The sequence below is a fragment of the Theropithecus gelada genome, chromosome 6 (genome assembly GCF_003255815.1).
Source record: "Theropithecus gelada isolate Dixy chromosome 6, Tgel_1.0, whole genome shotgun sequence".
Taxonomy (NCBI): domain Eukaryota; kingdom Metazoa; phylum Chordata; class Mammalia; order Primates; family Cercopithecidae; genus Theropithecus; species Theropithecus gelada.
In genome coordinates, this window is record NC_037673.1 from 111,771,678 (window position 1) to 111,788,751 (window position 17,074).

The window sequence follows — 17,074 nt, forward strand, 5'->3', positions numbered from 1 at the left end:
TCTCCAATATCTCTACTTTCTCTTCTACCCAAATCTTTATGCATCATTACTTACAATTTCTTAAATGTGCCTTAAACTTTTATTATAGGATAGTGGTGTGTATATACATACATTTAAATTTATTTTAAATTTAATCTCTCCTCAAGCCCACAGAGACTGGTATTAAATTAGCATATGTAAAATGCCAAAGAAGCATATAGTAGTGATTACTATAAATGCTAAATAAAATATGATTTCAGCAACTGTTTGCTGGGGTCCTCCTGTGTATACAACACTGTGCTACAGAGATGACTCTAACAAGAGTTCCTGGCCTGAAAGAGGTGACATATTCCAGTTTGGGAGTTAAGACTTGTCAATAAGTAAGCACTATACATAAAACACTTCTAAAATAATAGAGGCCTTTCAGAAAGATTGATGGGTTTATCTGAACCAGGTGGCAACACAGTCACCCTCTCTGCCCACCAAGATGGTGCTCAACCCCAGCAGCAACTAAGACATGTCGAAAAAGATGTTTTGATGCCTCACATAATGAGAAAAATGGCCAGAGAGAGGTGTTCTGAACAAGTTCAAGATTTTACCAAGTGTTGCAAGAACTCTGGAATCCTTAGGGTGGTAAAATACTGGAAAGAAAATTCTGCATTGAAAGACTCTCTTAACTGCTTACTATAATGATCCAGTCTTTTACAAAGAATACAAAATGTAAAAACTGAAGGAATTTAAGAACTCAGAAAAACTGGAATTTCTACCAAGTAAAAGCTACACAAGCTTCCCATAAGCATGTAGGCAAATATTTGAGTGGCCCTCAGAACTCTAATACTCATGGAAGTCATTTCTGGTAGAAATCACCTGAAATAATAAACTCAAGATAAGAATGTGTGTTTGCTTTATCCTAATTATAGAAATATTAATTTTATCTGAAATCAAGATCTTTTATTAAAAAGAGATTGATGGATTTCAAAGACTTTCAAGTGGACGTATCTGGAAAAAAAAAAAAAAAACACTAAAAGCATTCACTAAATAAAAAGGTGAATTTTCTTTAACAACATTTAATATCTTAAATGTTTGAGATTATGTCATTTTTCCAGAACAAATGAAACCTGGATGACAACTTGCTATAACTGTACTTAGATATTTATCAATTCCATCTGTTCATTCTTTCTTGATCCTGCCTGAGGAGGAAGCAGAGTCTGGTTGTGTGTCACAGGGTGGGATTGTGGCCTCTAATGTGGGTGTTTAACTCCCAGAAAACAGAATGCTCACCAGGGTGCTTTATTAAGTCTTTATGGGATGGAAGGTGGAATGAATTCCCTTTAACATTTCTGTTTCAGTCTGTGTTCTTGGTGATGAACAGCAGAAAGCAACTCTGACTATATTAAGCAACAACATTTATTAGAAGGTTCTTAGGAGCTCACAGTCCTCAGCAGGCTAAAGGTCAGGCTTGGAACACAGGCTAAGGTATCAAGACCAAAGCCAGTCTCACTCCTAACATTCATGAGGCCCAGAACAAGAGTACAAATAGAGCCCATGGTTAAGCTCACAAGCTACCCACTTTTTTATCCTAGTCCCAGCCCCATTTCACACCACAAGGGCCCTCACGCACACTGGTGAAAATCCTCAGCCCTCTTGTCTAAGCTCTTTCTACACAGTACTCACACTCCAAACAGATGCTCTTGCCACTCTGAGGACCTGTGATTGCAAACAGTGGTGGCCTGATCTGCTCTCACAGGCTTTGGGCCCTTTGGGCAGGGAATCCCAGGATTCTGGGTACCCAGAGTATAGTCTAGAAGGATAGTCTAGAGAATATGGACTCTAGGGGAGCAGAGGTGAAGCCAGAAGAGATCACAGTGGGGCCCTCTATAGCCCAGGGGAGCCCTCCTGTTCAGGTCTAAAGAAGATCCTGCTTACAGCAAAGGTCTGTCACAGCAAGACTCATTGGGGCTGCCTGGAACCACACTCCTGGCATGAACCTCTACTGTTAGCATTGCAACAATGGGACACCACTCTCTCAAGAGGCCACATCCAGGTGGCATCATCCAATGGCCAAGCACAAGTCGCCTGTCTCCCCCAGGCTTTTCCAGGGAGGAAGAGGCCTCACCTAGGCCCTTGGGCTTCCTCCCAGGACCATGACACAGAGTACAAAAGAAAATTAGGGTGCTATAAACCAGGATGATTCATTGGATAATGCTAAAGCATCAAACATTTATAGCTGTTCCTTAAGACTCTACTACTCTTTTTTTTTTTTTTTTTCTTAAATAGAGTTCAGGCTGGTCTCAAACTCCTGGGCTCAAATAATCCTCCCAGCTCAGCCTCCCAAAGTGCTGGGATTACAGGCTTGAGCCACCTCACCAGGCCTTCTGTTACTCTTAATAGCTGTTTATTCTGTGCTAGATCTGGAAACATGACCATTGCCAGATACACCTGAGAAACAAATCTCTAGTTAATGTCAATTTGTGTGTGTGTGTTGGAGTAGGGGTGAGATATACCCATCCATAAGATTACAGGACAAAAAAAAATCATTTATTTTGTTTTATTATTGTTATTGATCTACCTTCCTACTTTTTCTCATGTTTCTCACCCCCATCTCAAAGATCTCTACTTGCTTGGAAGTTGTAAGTAAGCAAGAAGTCAGTCATGTACCATGTAACAACATTTCAGTCAATGACAGACCACATATATTATAGTGGTACTATAAGGTTATAATACCATATTTGACTGTACCTTTTCTATGCTTAGATACATTTAGATACACACTTACAATTGCGTTGATTGCCTATAGTATTTAGTATAGTAACCTGCCTTATAGCATATAGCCTAGGTGTGTAGTAAGCTGTACCATCTAGAATTGTGTAAGTATACTCTATGGTGTTTGCACAACAATGAAATTGCCTAACTACACATTTCTCAGAATGTATTCCTACTGTTAAGCAATACATGACTATACTAAGAAAGGTGTCATAGACTATTAGATCAAAAATTCCTCTAATGGCATGAGACTCCAAGAATCCTTTGAATATGGTGAAGAGGAAAAACCCAGTCCTAGGATCAAATTGTGCTGGAATGGGACCAGAAACAGACCCTTCCACGATGGCCCTCTCCTGAAAATAACCATCCTGGACACATGTTCAAGAGTCAAGTCACGGAGGGAAGCAGGAGACAATAATTGGGAGCATCACAGAATCCTCACTGTATTAGTTTGCTCAGGTTATCATTGCAAAATACCAGAGAATGGATGGTTTAAATGAGAGACATTTATTTTCTCCCAGTTCTGGAGGGTGAAAGTCTAAGACCAAGGTGCCAGCTGATTCTGTTAATGAGGGCTATCACTTCAGAAAGGGAGAGAGAGAGTTCTCTGATTTATCTTCTTATAAGGAAACTAATTCTATGGGATCAGGACACCACCCTTAGGATCTCATTTAACATTGATTACTTCCTTAGAGATCCCATCTCCAAAAATTACCACACTGGGGGTTAAGACATCGTATAGACATCATAGTAGGAATTTGTGGAAGGGACACAAACATTAAATCCATAACGCTCATTAAACAGTCAGGGATCTTAAATATTATGTTTATTCTCCTATTTATTAAAAGTGAGGCATCCAGGCATTAATTGCACACACACAAAAATCATTGAGTGAAAGCTTTACACACAGATGCACACACAAGAGGAGGGGATAAAAACCCATCCTTTAGAAACATAGAAAGCTATGTGTGCTGACTTATAATATTGTAATGAGCAAAACATATTATTAAACGAAAAAAGCAAGTTGCTGAACATTGTGATGGGTATGGTACTGACTGTGTAAAAGGAAGGAGGAATTACGTATACATCCATACTTGCATATGTCTGAACTATCTCGGAAGGGATATATGAGCAAACTAATAGACGTGGTGGCGGGGACTGATGGTTGGGGACTGGGAATGTAGGGACACTTTTCATCAATTTTCCCTGTGCAGTTTTTCCTGAAGGAAGTGTTGTAGAAGCAAACAAAAGTCGAGGTGCACTAGTTTATGATGTTGCGCCACAGATGCGCAAAAGAATGGAGCATGTACAGGTATTATCTATTCAAAATTTTTAAAGGGAAAAATAGAGAAATACACTGTGCAATTAAGCCAATAGGGAAGTGAGCTACAATGCAGTTAACAGCTATCCCTAAACCCTCTCTCAAGCCTTTAACCCCACTCTCATAGAAGCAAAGTCTTAGGCAGATGAGATAGTTTTAAAGAAATCACTGGGAAATCTCTACTTAATTGAAGCCTGGAATTTGCTTCTGGAATTTGTTTCCTTTGTTTCTCTTGCTTCCTGTTTATTTCTTAAGTAATAGAAGCACAAGATTCAGCAACATTATTTTCTAACCTTTGGAGAAATAACAAAATGTGGGCAAAGGAGATCCTAAGAAGCCCAGAGTCAAAATGTCATAAACTTTTTGGTGCAAAGTTGTTGGGAGAAGCACAAGAAGAAGCACCAAATCTTTTAGTCAGCATTTTGGAAATTTCTGAAACATGCTTGTAAGTGTAGAAGAACAGATCTAAACAGAAAGGAAATTCGAAGGCACGGCAAAGGTGAACAAGGACCATTATGAAAGAGGAATGAAAATCCATATTTTTCCCAAAGGAGAAAGAAACAAAAGATCCAAATAATTGTGCCACTGACCAAATACTAGTTTGTAACTGAAAACCAAAGTTGTAGGAATTTCATTGACATTCTTAATGTATCTAAATAAATACATTTTTAACTAGTAAAAAGGTAAAAAGATGATACCTGCTGTATGAAAAAACAGTGGAATCCTCCAACAGTGTTTGAATAATTGTTTTAAAATATTTGCTTTTATCTGTTGAAAACACGAGTTGAGGAACTAAAGCACACTTGGTGCTTAGCTCTAGAATATGTTAAGGGAATAAAGCAAGCTTTCAGAATGCCACAGTGGTAACAGACAGGAATCGCCTGACTTCCTTCATCACACTTGATCTTGAGGTACCTCCAGGATCCCTGGCTTGCTAACTGATTTCTAGCAATTGCCATGTTAAGCAAGAACTAGGGTATTTTGTGAGTTCAGTATTAGCACACAGGTACCTTTTCCCTCAAAAGAAATCTACCCTGGTGCATTAGCCCTCATCATTACACAGAAAAAGAATGTGAGTACAGAGAAAAATGGGAAACAAGCATAGAGCAGAACTAGAGATTGCTTCCTGAAGAGTATGCCTCCCAGAAGGAAAGGGGAGGAGGGGGCAGCAAACTCTTTCTGACATACGTGTGTGCAGGCACCTTATACACATCGTCTGATTTAATCCTTTCAACAACTCAATGAGGCAGGTACTGTTATTGTCCCTATTTTTCCAATGAGGAATCGGGAAACCCTTGCCCAAAGCCGCTCAGCTTTGAGGGTGTGTAAGTTGCTATGTTGAGCAGAGGTGAGAAAGGATTGCTGATGGAGGTTGGGGGAGCTCAAAATCTCCCGCTTGCTCGTAAGCTCACTTCTATTGGGGTCAACCTAATTTCACACATGGCCTGTATTTCCTTGTGCTAAAATTAATTTGTAAGATTGTCCTACATTTTTCTTTAGAGAGTGACTCAATTTGAAGGCACTTCGTCACCAGGGCACAAACATCTTTTCTAAGTGGGTACTGTTTCTGCTAATTAAGGAAGAGCGAACACTGGAACAAGCCAGGAGGGCAGTCTCTGACTCACCCTCTTCGGCTTCATCTGTGAAAATGGACTCAGGGGATTCAAAAGAAGAGAAACGATAAAAAGCAGGGCCAGGCACGACCCTTCAGCTTGTTGGAAAACATATGAACGTGGCTTCTGTCTGACCCAGAAATAACATTTCTACAACTGAAATCTGTTTAGACAGTCATCAAAAATATCTCTGCTTCTTCTCTCTCCCAAAGTGCCTCTGGAGCCACGGCAAATCTCAACTCAGATATTCTAAAACACCTCCTCCCATTGGCAAAGGAGGACCAAAGCTATCTAATTTTAGGGTCTAACAGTTGGCATGCAATTAAAACTATCTTTATTATGGGCCTCAGAGAAGAATAATTTATTTATGGGTAAATTAGAATCACTGCAATATAAACATGCTCCCACGGATCAGGAATTCGCTATGCTCAACCAGCGACCGTAAGAACTCTGCCACTTTTACAATATGGAGCTTATTGTTTCAAAACAAGCAAAAGATCAGACATCTCTAATCCATTTGTTAACATCAGTCCCAAATGCTGCAGTAGGGCTCCAGTCAATACTATCCATATTTTAGCATTGGTCATGATTTGAGGTATTTGATCTTAAGAAACTATAGGCATAATAATAATAATAATAATAATAATAATAATAATGATAGGGCCGGGCGCGGTGGCTCAAGCCTGTAATCCCAGCACTTTGGGAGGCCGAGACGGGCGGATCACGAGGTCAGGAGATCGAGACCATCCTGGCTAACACCGTGAAACCCCGTCTGTACTAAAAAATACAAAAAACTAGCCGGGCGAGGTGGCGGGCGCCTGTAGTCCCCGCTACTCGGGAGGCTGAGGCAGGAGAATGGCGTGAACCCGGGAGGCGGAGCTTGCAGTGAGCTGAGATCCGGCCACTGCACTCCAGCCCGGGCCACAGAGAGAGGCTCCGTGTCAAAAAAATAAATAAATAAAATTAATAATAATAATAAAGAAAAGAAAATGTTCTTCTTCCTGAAAAGAAATATATTGGTATTAAAGTTCAGACTGAGGGTATTTTTGGTTTCATTTGGTTTTGGCTTTGAAAACTTTGCTGGCCAGAGATTTAGATTGGGATAAATGAGTCTAATTATGCTGGTTTATTTTGTATCATGAATTTGCTAAAATAAACTAAAGGAAAGCATATCTTATATTTAAACAATGAAAAATAGAAAAATAAATAAGATTCCTCTCCTGAGAAGAGGGTTACTATAATACTTCTGTCTGCCAATTCAGTATCACCATTAATTTTCTCTTTAAGAGTTTTCCATCCTAATGAGAGCATGTCGCCACCTCCTACAGTGCAGCTTTATAAAAAGATATAAAGCAATAGAAAACACACAAAAGCATGTGTTGCTCCCAACTCTTCAAAACTATATCACAATGTTCTATGTGAGGTAAGCTATTTTTTTTCTTCAACTTATTTTTGTGTCCTGCTGTAGAAAAAAGTCTAAAACATACAGCTAGAATTTAGTTGTGTAGCTCTGTTATTTGACCTATTTTTCCCAGATTGAGGACTTAAAATTTTTGTAACCTGTGACTATGTTCTCTGGGTTACGTATTTATGCTCCTTTTCTTGTCCCCCACCCCTCACTGCACTATCATGAATTGGCCCTGGCGTAAGTATTTACACATGATCTGTAACTAGACTCTTTTGTGGCCAAACCCATTCCACAGAAAGAGAAATGGAGAGCTGAAAATTATCCCTTAGCACCTCTCTTAAATGAGGACACAGTCACCCTCCCCTTGGATCAGTCTTCAGTAAAGCATCTATTGGTTTTTCATGGAAACATTCATTACTACACAAGATAATATCATTTATTTATTCATTTACTTGTTACTGTCTGTCTCCTCTCACTGGAACATGCATTGTATGAACTTAGGAAACTTGCTTTTCCAATTCATTCCTGTATCCCCAGTCCCCAGAAGAGAGCCTGGCACATAATAGGGATTCAATAAATGTTTGCTGAAGGAATGAATTCCCTAATGACTTTGGGAGTGCAAACAGTGGATCTATTAAGTGAACCCTTAAAGGTATCACTCAAGGATTTTTAGAATCCTCTAGATAGAAGGAATCCCTTAGATCATTCAGAGTTGGCAAACTTATTTTGTTAAAGAACCAGATAGTAAATATTTTCAGCTTTGTGGGCCATATGGTCACTGCCTTGGCTACTCATGTCTGTCACTGCAGCATTACTGCAGCCATAGACATTATGTACATGAATAAGCAAGACTGTATCCCAACGAAACTTTATTACAAAAATAGTCAGTGGTGGGGTGAAGCTTGCTGACCCCTCCTAAACCAATGGTTTCCCAATAATTTTCTATGAATGAGTTTTATCAAGGACAATAAAAAGAAGACATAAGGATTTACTGTGAGATATTTTTCATCAAGTGAGATTATTTCAACTTGAAAATTTTTTTCTGAGTGTATGTTCTTTCCACTTTTTAGTCTTCGAAACATTTCTTTAGCTAAGTTATAGTGATAATAAATTATGTATTGTTAAAATCCTTTCTTGGAAAAACAAAACATTGGCAACTTTAACAAAGTTCCAAAATATTTTGTTGAAATTTTACTATCCAACAAATTCAAACTTCTGCCAACTCCCATGGCTCTAGTCCATACATCTTATTCTGCAGTCCGGTTCTTATTTGCAGTCAAGTGATTCCTTTCTGTCTAGGGTAAACAGAGGGGTTAATGAAAAGATCTAAGAAGCTTATAGAATCTGGGAGGACCAGAGAACTGAGCCCTAGGAGAAAGCCACCCCACACCACGTGACTGTTTTGGCAGAACACACACTCCTGCTGTCTGTGGCACTGCATCTACATTGATAAGGGCTGATGCCAGAAATGCTGCCTCAGCTGCCCCCAAAGAACAGATGGCTCTAGCACCATGCCTGTCAAAAGAACTGTTTGCCAACCCACTCCTATGCCCAGCCAATGCCTTACTATATTCCACCTCTGAGTCTCACACAGAACCATCACCTTAGCTGAAGCAAGGTCTCATGCAGAACCATCACTTCAAGGGAGGTGGAAAAATGAATGCTTAGCTCTCTATCCTCTTTGAACTGGAAGCCAAGCTAAAAGATGGCTGGAATGGGTGCTAAGCAAAACAGTTTACAGCATCTCCAGGAGAATCCTGAGGCCTAGAACCCTTCACCTTCAGGGGAGGGGAGTTTCAGCCCAACGATAGCTAAACTACATTTTTGGTAGGAAAGAGTAGCATTTGGAAAGGTTGTCTAGTGATTCAACACAACAGGAACATTTTTAGCCCATTAGTGAAAGCCACAACAGTAGAAATGTGAAGAGCTTCCAGATAACTCAGATCTCAAAACAACCTTGCCTGATCACTAAAGCAAAAGGTAAGAAACACACAAACAAAAACTTCTCAATCATTGAAATAATTGCTTTAGTGGGTTTTTTTGTTTTGTTTTTTTCACTTACAGGCACATCCTCAAACCCTGAAGTTCAATAGGGTAGGGCTGGGGTTGCTTCTCCTAAGTGATGAACCTTAGCTTCTGCAGGCACCTTTCAAATTCGAACAGTAATGTCAATGAAGCCACTCGTCCCTGAATCCAGAGAGGATTCTCTTTAAATAAAATAAATATAGGAAATAACATTAGATTCTTTGTATCTATTAACATATAACTGCAGTGAGATAAGAGCTAGAAACAACACAATTATACAAGAAACATTCCATTTACAACAAAAGTTGTTTAATGCGATTTTTCAGTAATCGGAGACTAAACACGCCAAAATTTTAGTAGTAGTTATATGTGAATAGTGAAATTACAATGACATTCCTTTTTGTCAAATATTAAACAAAAAACTGTTTATACTAAGTATATGATCCCTTTTTAAAAGAAAGCAATTTATTTTCAAACAATATGTTAATGTACAAATATAATGCATTTATTATTTTTATCCCTTCACCAAATAATTGTAGTTCTTTAAGCACACGATGTTATCTAAAACATATAAGCCTAAAAGTTATTTGTGATATTATCCCTTTCTCAAGCAGTTTACAATGAAATGAGCAAAATTTGGTAACAAATAATATCATCACAAATACTACAAAAGCGTAAGTATTCTTATAAATACTAGAAACTTCATTTTTGAGGGGAAAATGTGAATGCTGGTATGCACATGTAATTCTTGGAGGTACGAAGTTTATGATTCTGTGAGGGGATGAGGGGCTTGGGAAAGAGATGAAAGAACATTGCACTACAGAAGGGAAAAACAAAGACTTGTACACAGAGTGGTTCATGTCTGCTGAGAATCTCTGTTCAGTGGTGTCCTCAATTTCTTACTAGAGCCCAATGGCCAAAAATACCATTTGTGCATATTTGTGTAACCAGTCCTCCTCAGGATTAAAAATACAATTTTAAAAGTTATAGCTACTGAATTTTCTAATGAAACAGATCAGGACAAAAGATGTTATGTCCTAGTCTGTGCAAACAGCAGGTGTCTTAGTCCATTAGGGCTGCCATAACAAAAACATCATATACCAGGGGGCTTAAACAAAAGAAATGTATTTCTCAGAGTTCTGGAGGCTGGGAAGTCCAAGATCAAGGTGCCAGTATATCTGATATCTGGTGAGGGCCCACTTCCTTGTTTTTGGATGTGTCTTCTCACTGTGTCCTCACATGGCAGAAGGGGTGAGGGAGCTCTCTAGGGTCTCTTTTATAAGGGCACTAATCCCATTCATGAGGGCCCCACCTCATGACCCACTCATCTCTCAAAGGTCCCACCTCCAAATACCACCACATTGGGGATTTGATTTCAATATATGGATTTTGTGGGGACATATTTAATCCACAATAGAAAGCTAAAAATATTCAAGATTGGCCCACCATGTTCTGAACATTAGAGCCAGTCCCCTCCAGAATGCTATTTATTAAGTGTTTCACTTCTTAAAGTAGAAAGCAAAACTTTAAAGAGGTTGGGCCAGGCCCTGTATTAATCTTCTTTTTTGTTTTAATTAACACATAATAATTGTATGTATTTATGAGGTACAAAGTGATGTCTCAAAATGTGTATACATTATGTAATGATCAAGTCATCATGTAACACATCCATCACCTCAAACATTTATCATTTTTATGTGATGGGAACATTCAAAATCTTTTCTTCTAAGTATTTAATATATACCTTAGTGTTTACTATAATCACCCTACTGTGCAACAGGATGCCTAACTTATTCTAATTTTAACTTTGTACCTACTGGGCAACCTCTGTCCAACCCTTCCCTTCTCAGCATCTGGTAACCCCTATTCTATTCACTATTTATATGAGATCAACTTTTTAAGATCCAAAATATGAGTAAGAACATGCAGCATTTATATTTCTGTGTCTGACTTATTTCATGTAACATTATGTCCTCCAGGTTTACCCATGTTGTCACAAATGACAGGATTTCATTTTTTTCAATGGCTAAATAGTATTCTGTTGTGTGCAAGTACTACATTTTCTTTATCTATTCATCTGTTTTTGGACATTTAGGTTGATTCCATATCTTGGCTATTGTGAATTGTGCTGCAATATACATGAGAATGGGGAATTTCTTTGACATACTGATTTTATTTCCTTTGGATATATACCCAGCAGTGGGGTTGCTGGATCATACAGTAATTCTATTTTTAATTTTTTGAGGGACCTCCATACTGTTTCCCATAGTGGCTATACTAGTTTACATTCCCACCAACTGTGTGTGAGGGTTTACTTTTCTTCATATCCTTGCCAACACTTGTATCTTTTGTCTTTTTGATAATAGCCATTCTAACTATAGTGAAGTGGTATCTCATTGTGGTTTTGATTTGCATTTCCCTGATGATTAGTGATGCTGAGCATTTTTTTCATATGCATATTGGCCATTTGCATGCCTTCTTTTGAGAAATGTCTATTCAGGTCTTTTGCACATTTTTAATTGGATTATTTGAGACTTTGGCGGGTGGGTTTGTTGCTACTGAGTTCCTTATATATCCTGACTATTGACCCCTTGTCAGATGTATAGTTCGCAGATATCTTCTTCTATTCTGTATGTTCTTTTCACTCTGCTGATTGTTTCCTTTGCTGTGCAGAAACTTTTCAGTTTGATATATTGCCATTTGTCTAATTTTTTGCTGTTGCTTTTGCTTTTGAGGTCTTATCCAAAAAAAGTCATTGCCCAGTCTAGTGTCATGAAGCATTTCCCATGTGTTTTATTCAAGGAGTTTTATAGTGTTGGGTCTTACATTTGTCTTTAATCCATTTTGAGTTGAATTTTCTATATGGTGAAAGACAGGAGTCCAGATTCATTCTTCTGCATGTGGACATCCAATTTTCTGAGCATCATTTATTGAAGAGACTGTCCTTTCTCCATTGCGTGTTCTTGGCATCTTTGTTGAAAATCAGTAGATTTTCTTGGCTGTAGATGCATGGATTTATTTCTGGACTTTCTATTCTGTAATCCTCTTTCTTTGGACTAACTTGAATATTCTCTTGTGGCCAATTTCCAATCAGAGATTTTTAAAGAGCAGCATCTACACAGTGTTCTGAAACCTACTTCTCCACCAACATTGAAAACACTGGTCTGGTGGTAGACTCTCAGGTGGGTTTATACTCAGGGGATTCATTTACAAAGAAATAGTCTTGTTCATCAATGTCTAGGTTGCAATTTAATCATATTTTCATAAAAATAGAGTTAGTATTAGGAGAAAGTTGTATTCTGACTACAGGGTAAAAAGGAGATGTGTCACCAGGGGACAAAACTGGGACCAATGTGTGGTCACTCCAACTAAAGCATTTTAACCAGAATGGAGCTACTATTTACAAATGTATTTGGAGTTGGACCACACCCCTTTCTCCTCATATCTATTTATGTCTACTGATCTAAATGTAGGCTGGAAAAAACATGTGTCCACAGTTGGGTCCAGACATACACAGACAAGGCTGACAGCCTTTAGGACTTTGACAGAAGCCAGCTTATGGGATCAGAGAGGCCTCTAAGAGTGAATTCACCACTCTGAGGCAGCCTGGCAGAGTTGGCAGCAAGACTTGCATGTCAGAGACAAGTGGTTTCAGATAAACAATATTTGAATCCATCCTGACCCAACTACGTGGGGGCATGCTTGTGCCCTGTGGAAAAATATCTTTGTAGTCCAGGACTGAGAGAGCTGTCCCCAAACTCTGCAATGCTCCAGAACTGGCAGAGTCCTCTGCAGGAGTGGTGCTTCCGAGTTAACACATTCAGATGTTAATGTTAATGGACTATTCCCTTACTACGTGCTAGAGAAGCTGAGGGATAATCAGGCTTCATGAGCAAGATTTTTTCCTCAATATAATTAACTGTTTAATAGAGACTCACATTAACAGAACTTTTTGTCTTATAATATAGTTACCTCCCCAGCACTGGAAGTGTTTAAACAGAGACTGAAAAATCTTCATTGAATGGAAAGTTGGCCCAGCTAGCCTTAAGGTCCCTTACAGGGGGCTATGCTTCTAGTTAAAATGTGGGCTTAAATGTGGTTTGTTTTTTTTTTTTTTGCGCCTTTGTTCAGCTCACATGCATATGAGAAAGTGTTAAGATCATATCAAGAAGCCAACTTTCCTACTTCACTGTATTGCTATGATGGTTAATTTTATTTGTCAACTTGGCTGGGCCATGGAGTGCCCACATATTTGGTCAGACATTATTGTGGGTGTTTCTGTTCTAAGTTGGGGTGTTTGGGGAAGAGAGAAACATTTAAATTGGTAGATTTTAACATGAGAGTGACATTTGAATTGCTAGAGTAAAGAAAATTGCCTTACATAATATGGGTGGGCCTCATTCAGTCAGTTGAAGGCCTGAATAGAACAAAAAGACCAACTTGCCCCTGAGTAGGAGAGAATTTTCCAGTAGACCTGCCCTTGAACTTCATCTGTACCACTGACTCTCCTGGGTCTTAAGCCTGCTGACCTGCACTGCAGGTTTAGACTTCCCAGCCTCCGCAATCCTGTGAGCCAATTCCTTATCATAAATTATATATATATTTATGTAATTGTGTATATATCTCACATATGAGATCTATATCTATTTACCTATCTATCTATCTAATTTGATCTCTTTCTTTGGAGAACCAACACAATACAACTGCTTTCTCAGTCTCCTTTGTTAAATCTCTCAATTTTCCAATCTCTACTCATGCCTTTACCTCTCTCTCTGATCTTATATCGTGCCACTCTCCCACCCTGGCCTTTCTGCTATTCCTGGAAATCCAAGCCTAGAAAATTCAGGCTAGTTCTCACCTCAAGACCTTCACATTTGCTCTATCCTCTGCCTGAAGCAGTATGTCCTCAAATCTTCACAATGGCTTTCTCCTTTATAGCATTCATGTCTCAGCTTAAATGACACCTCCTCAGAGGGGCTCCCCATGAATACACTGCCTATCCTCTTTTCTTCCCTACCTACACCCCCTTACACTGGTTTGATTTCTTCATAGCACTGACCAAGATCCATCTGCAGAAGAGGCTGAGACTCCAGACCATGCAAAGCTCACCTATTCTGCTACAAAGTAAATTGCTGCCTTGTAACTGTTTAGCCCAGATAGCAAAGACAGAGACAGAGATATCCTGAAGTGCCTGCAGAAGGTAGGTTTTGGGCCTGACCCAGGTATGCTTACTGCATGGGAGGCAGGAGTGAATGGAGAATGCACCTGTCTTAGAGCAGGCTGGCCGGAGAGATACCTGACAGGTCTAAGTCAACAAGGTCCACAATCAGGTATTTATGTCTCCTTTGGAGTAAGGAATGGAGAGAAGGGCTGGTAATGGAAAAACTTTTGTGGAAAGATGAAGCCTGGGAAACAGGGATCTAACAATTTAGGGTAATAAAAAATATTGCTTGAAGTGATTGGCTGAAAAGCAAGTAAAGTGACTAGTGTATCTCTCAGAGACCTCCTCCAACCATAACTCAATGCTGGAAGAAAATGTAGCATCAGTGATGACATCCAACACCTTATTTCTTTAATATAGAACATTGCTCACACTCTACTGGTACCTTGCCTATGATAAATAAAAGTAAGCACTGCCCCACCCTTAGCCCAATACCCTTTCTGCATGAACTTGGTTGCATAAGTTAATTATCTTCCTACTTCTCCTGCCATTCATGTCATTTACAACTTAGGTTGCTTTTCTCTTCACTGGCTTTATTCTCCTTCTGCATCTCTGTGAATATCTTGTTTAGATTGTAGTTTCTTCATTTCAACCAAGGATGCAACATGAAAGCAACAGGCTTATTGTGCAGAATCACACATGTTAAAGGTGTTTATAAAATACTAGAGAAAAGAGAAGTTGAACACCCTTTTCTTCTTTCATCTTCCAAAATGAGTTCATCCATGTCTACATGGATCAGCCATCCAGAGATGTGAGCCTGGGCAGGGCTGGCCTAGCATTCCACACGTGAATTCACTAGGCCAGGCCCTGCCCAGGCTCACATCTCTGCTTGGCTGATCCCCCTGTGTATGCCTTCTACTGTTTTTCTTGACAGAAAATCACAAGTAAGAAAGTGGCATTTTGGCAAATTTAAATAAATTTTGAACACTTCCAAAGACAAAAAAGGCAACATAAACTGAAAATGAACCTTCAAAAACCGTATAGGACACATAGTTGTTTTAAACCATATAAAAAGAAAACTTGTAGGAATAGCAGCATACGTTTAAATGAACACTCATATCACACTGTGTCTCCCTGAGAAAGTCATGAGAACTGATGGGGCATCTAAAGTCATTTTTAAATACACAGATTCTTAACACAATTGCCTTCTAAAGTCTTAGCTATAACTAGGTATTTAAAGAGCACAGAAGTCTTCTTCAAGCGTTCTTTTGCAAAACAGTGGAACAGTTTTTATTGAAGCAAGGATTTATTACTAAAAAGATAAAATGTAACTGTGTTTCAGTTAGGATTCTTCAGTTGCAAGCATTAGAAACTAACCCAGCTAACTTAGCAAATAATAGGATTTATTAAGAGCATATGGTAGCAGATACTTGCTGAGGGAAAGCTGAAGAACCAGGCCTCAACAGGCACAGGAACAGGCTGCTCTGGGAATCTAGGTAGTTGAAACCAACAGGAGGGATTTCTTCAAGATGCCATTGTTGAATTGAATGAGTGCCAGCCATTTTTTAATGTTTGTATTACATCGAGATTCTAATCCGGAGACAGTGCATCTGATTGCCCCATCTTGATCAGTGTCAGCAGAACAATCCGTCTAAGGCTGTAACCACCAGGGGAGGAATCAGTCTCAAACAAAAGCATGAGGCTGTTTCAAGAAGACAAGAACAGATGATGCTAGGATGGTGGTGGGAAGGAGAATAAATGTCTACTCTAGACCACCAGGTGACTCACTGATAAAAGTGTTTTCATCTCTGTCATGTACTTTTAAGTATTAATTTGATGACAGTGTCTACCATAATACATTATGTTAATGTAATATAATGCAATATTGACTTAGCAATCCAGGATGACTTCTTTGCATGGTGATTGTCATAAATTTATACCAGAAGGAATATCCTATGTTCCAATGAAGATACTGTCTCCCTTTCATTTTAGAGAGCAATGAAAAAGAGTGCATGCCATATATTTATTTTGGCATATATTTCTCACAGTGTGTATGCCATATATGTGTGTTCTCTCTTTTTGTTTTAATATTTAGGTGTATCTAAATTTCTGCACTCCTTGAAGACCCATAAGCTAAATAGTCTTACTTTTTTTCACTTTTGAGCTATTAATAGTATTTTGAGGACATGTACTCCAAGCATAGATGGTGAAACTGTCTTAATATTTCCTATGAATCTCTAAATGGCCAATATTTTAAAAAAATTTTTTTCATTGTAGATTTTATTTTTATGTTCCATGTTGCATTAGGCCATCCTTGCATTGCTATAAAAAAAATACCTGAAGCTGGGTAATTTATAAAGAAAAAGAGGTTCAATTGGCTCACAGTTCTGCAGGTTATACCTCATGGCTCCAGTATCTGCTTCTGGCGAGGGCTTCAGGAACCTTACAATCATGGCAGAAGGTGAAGGGGAAGCAGACATATAACATGGCAGAAGCAGGAACAAGAGGGAGTGAGGAGAAGTGCAACACACTTTAAACAACCAGATCTCATGAGAACTCACTTTCGCAAGGACAGCACCAAAATATTTATGAGGGATCTGCCCCATGACCCAAACACCTCTCACCAGGCCCCACCTCCAATTTTGGGAATTACATTTCAACATGAGATTTGGAAGGAAGGGCTGGTAATGTAATATCGAAACTATATCACATGTGAACCAACGATTATATGCAGAGTTCCTTTATTTATGTCTTTGGGTTCTCTTTAACTTTTAAAATTCTGACAGCTAAAGGAATATTTGCTC

At 38.9% G+C, this 17,074-nt stretch overlaps 1 pseudogene; it reads left to right on the forward strand.

The window, feature by feature from the left end:
- Positions 1 to 501: 501 nt before the first annotated feature.
- LOC112626894 lies at positions 502 to 783 on the forward strand (annotated as a pseudogene).
- The last annotated feature ends 16,291 nt before the right edge of the window (positions 784 to 17,074 follow it).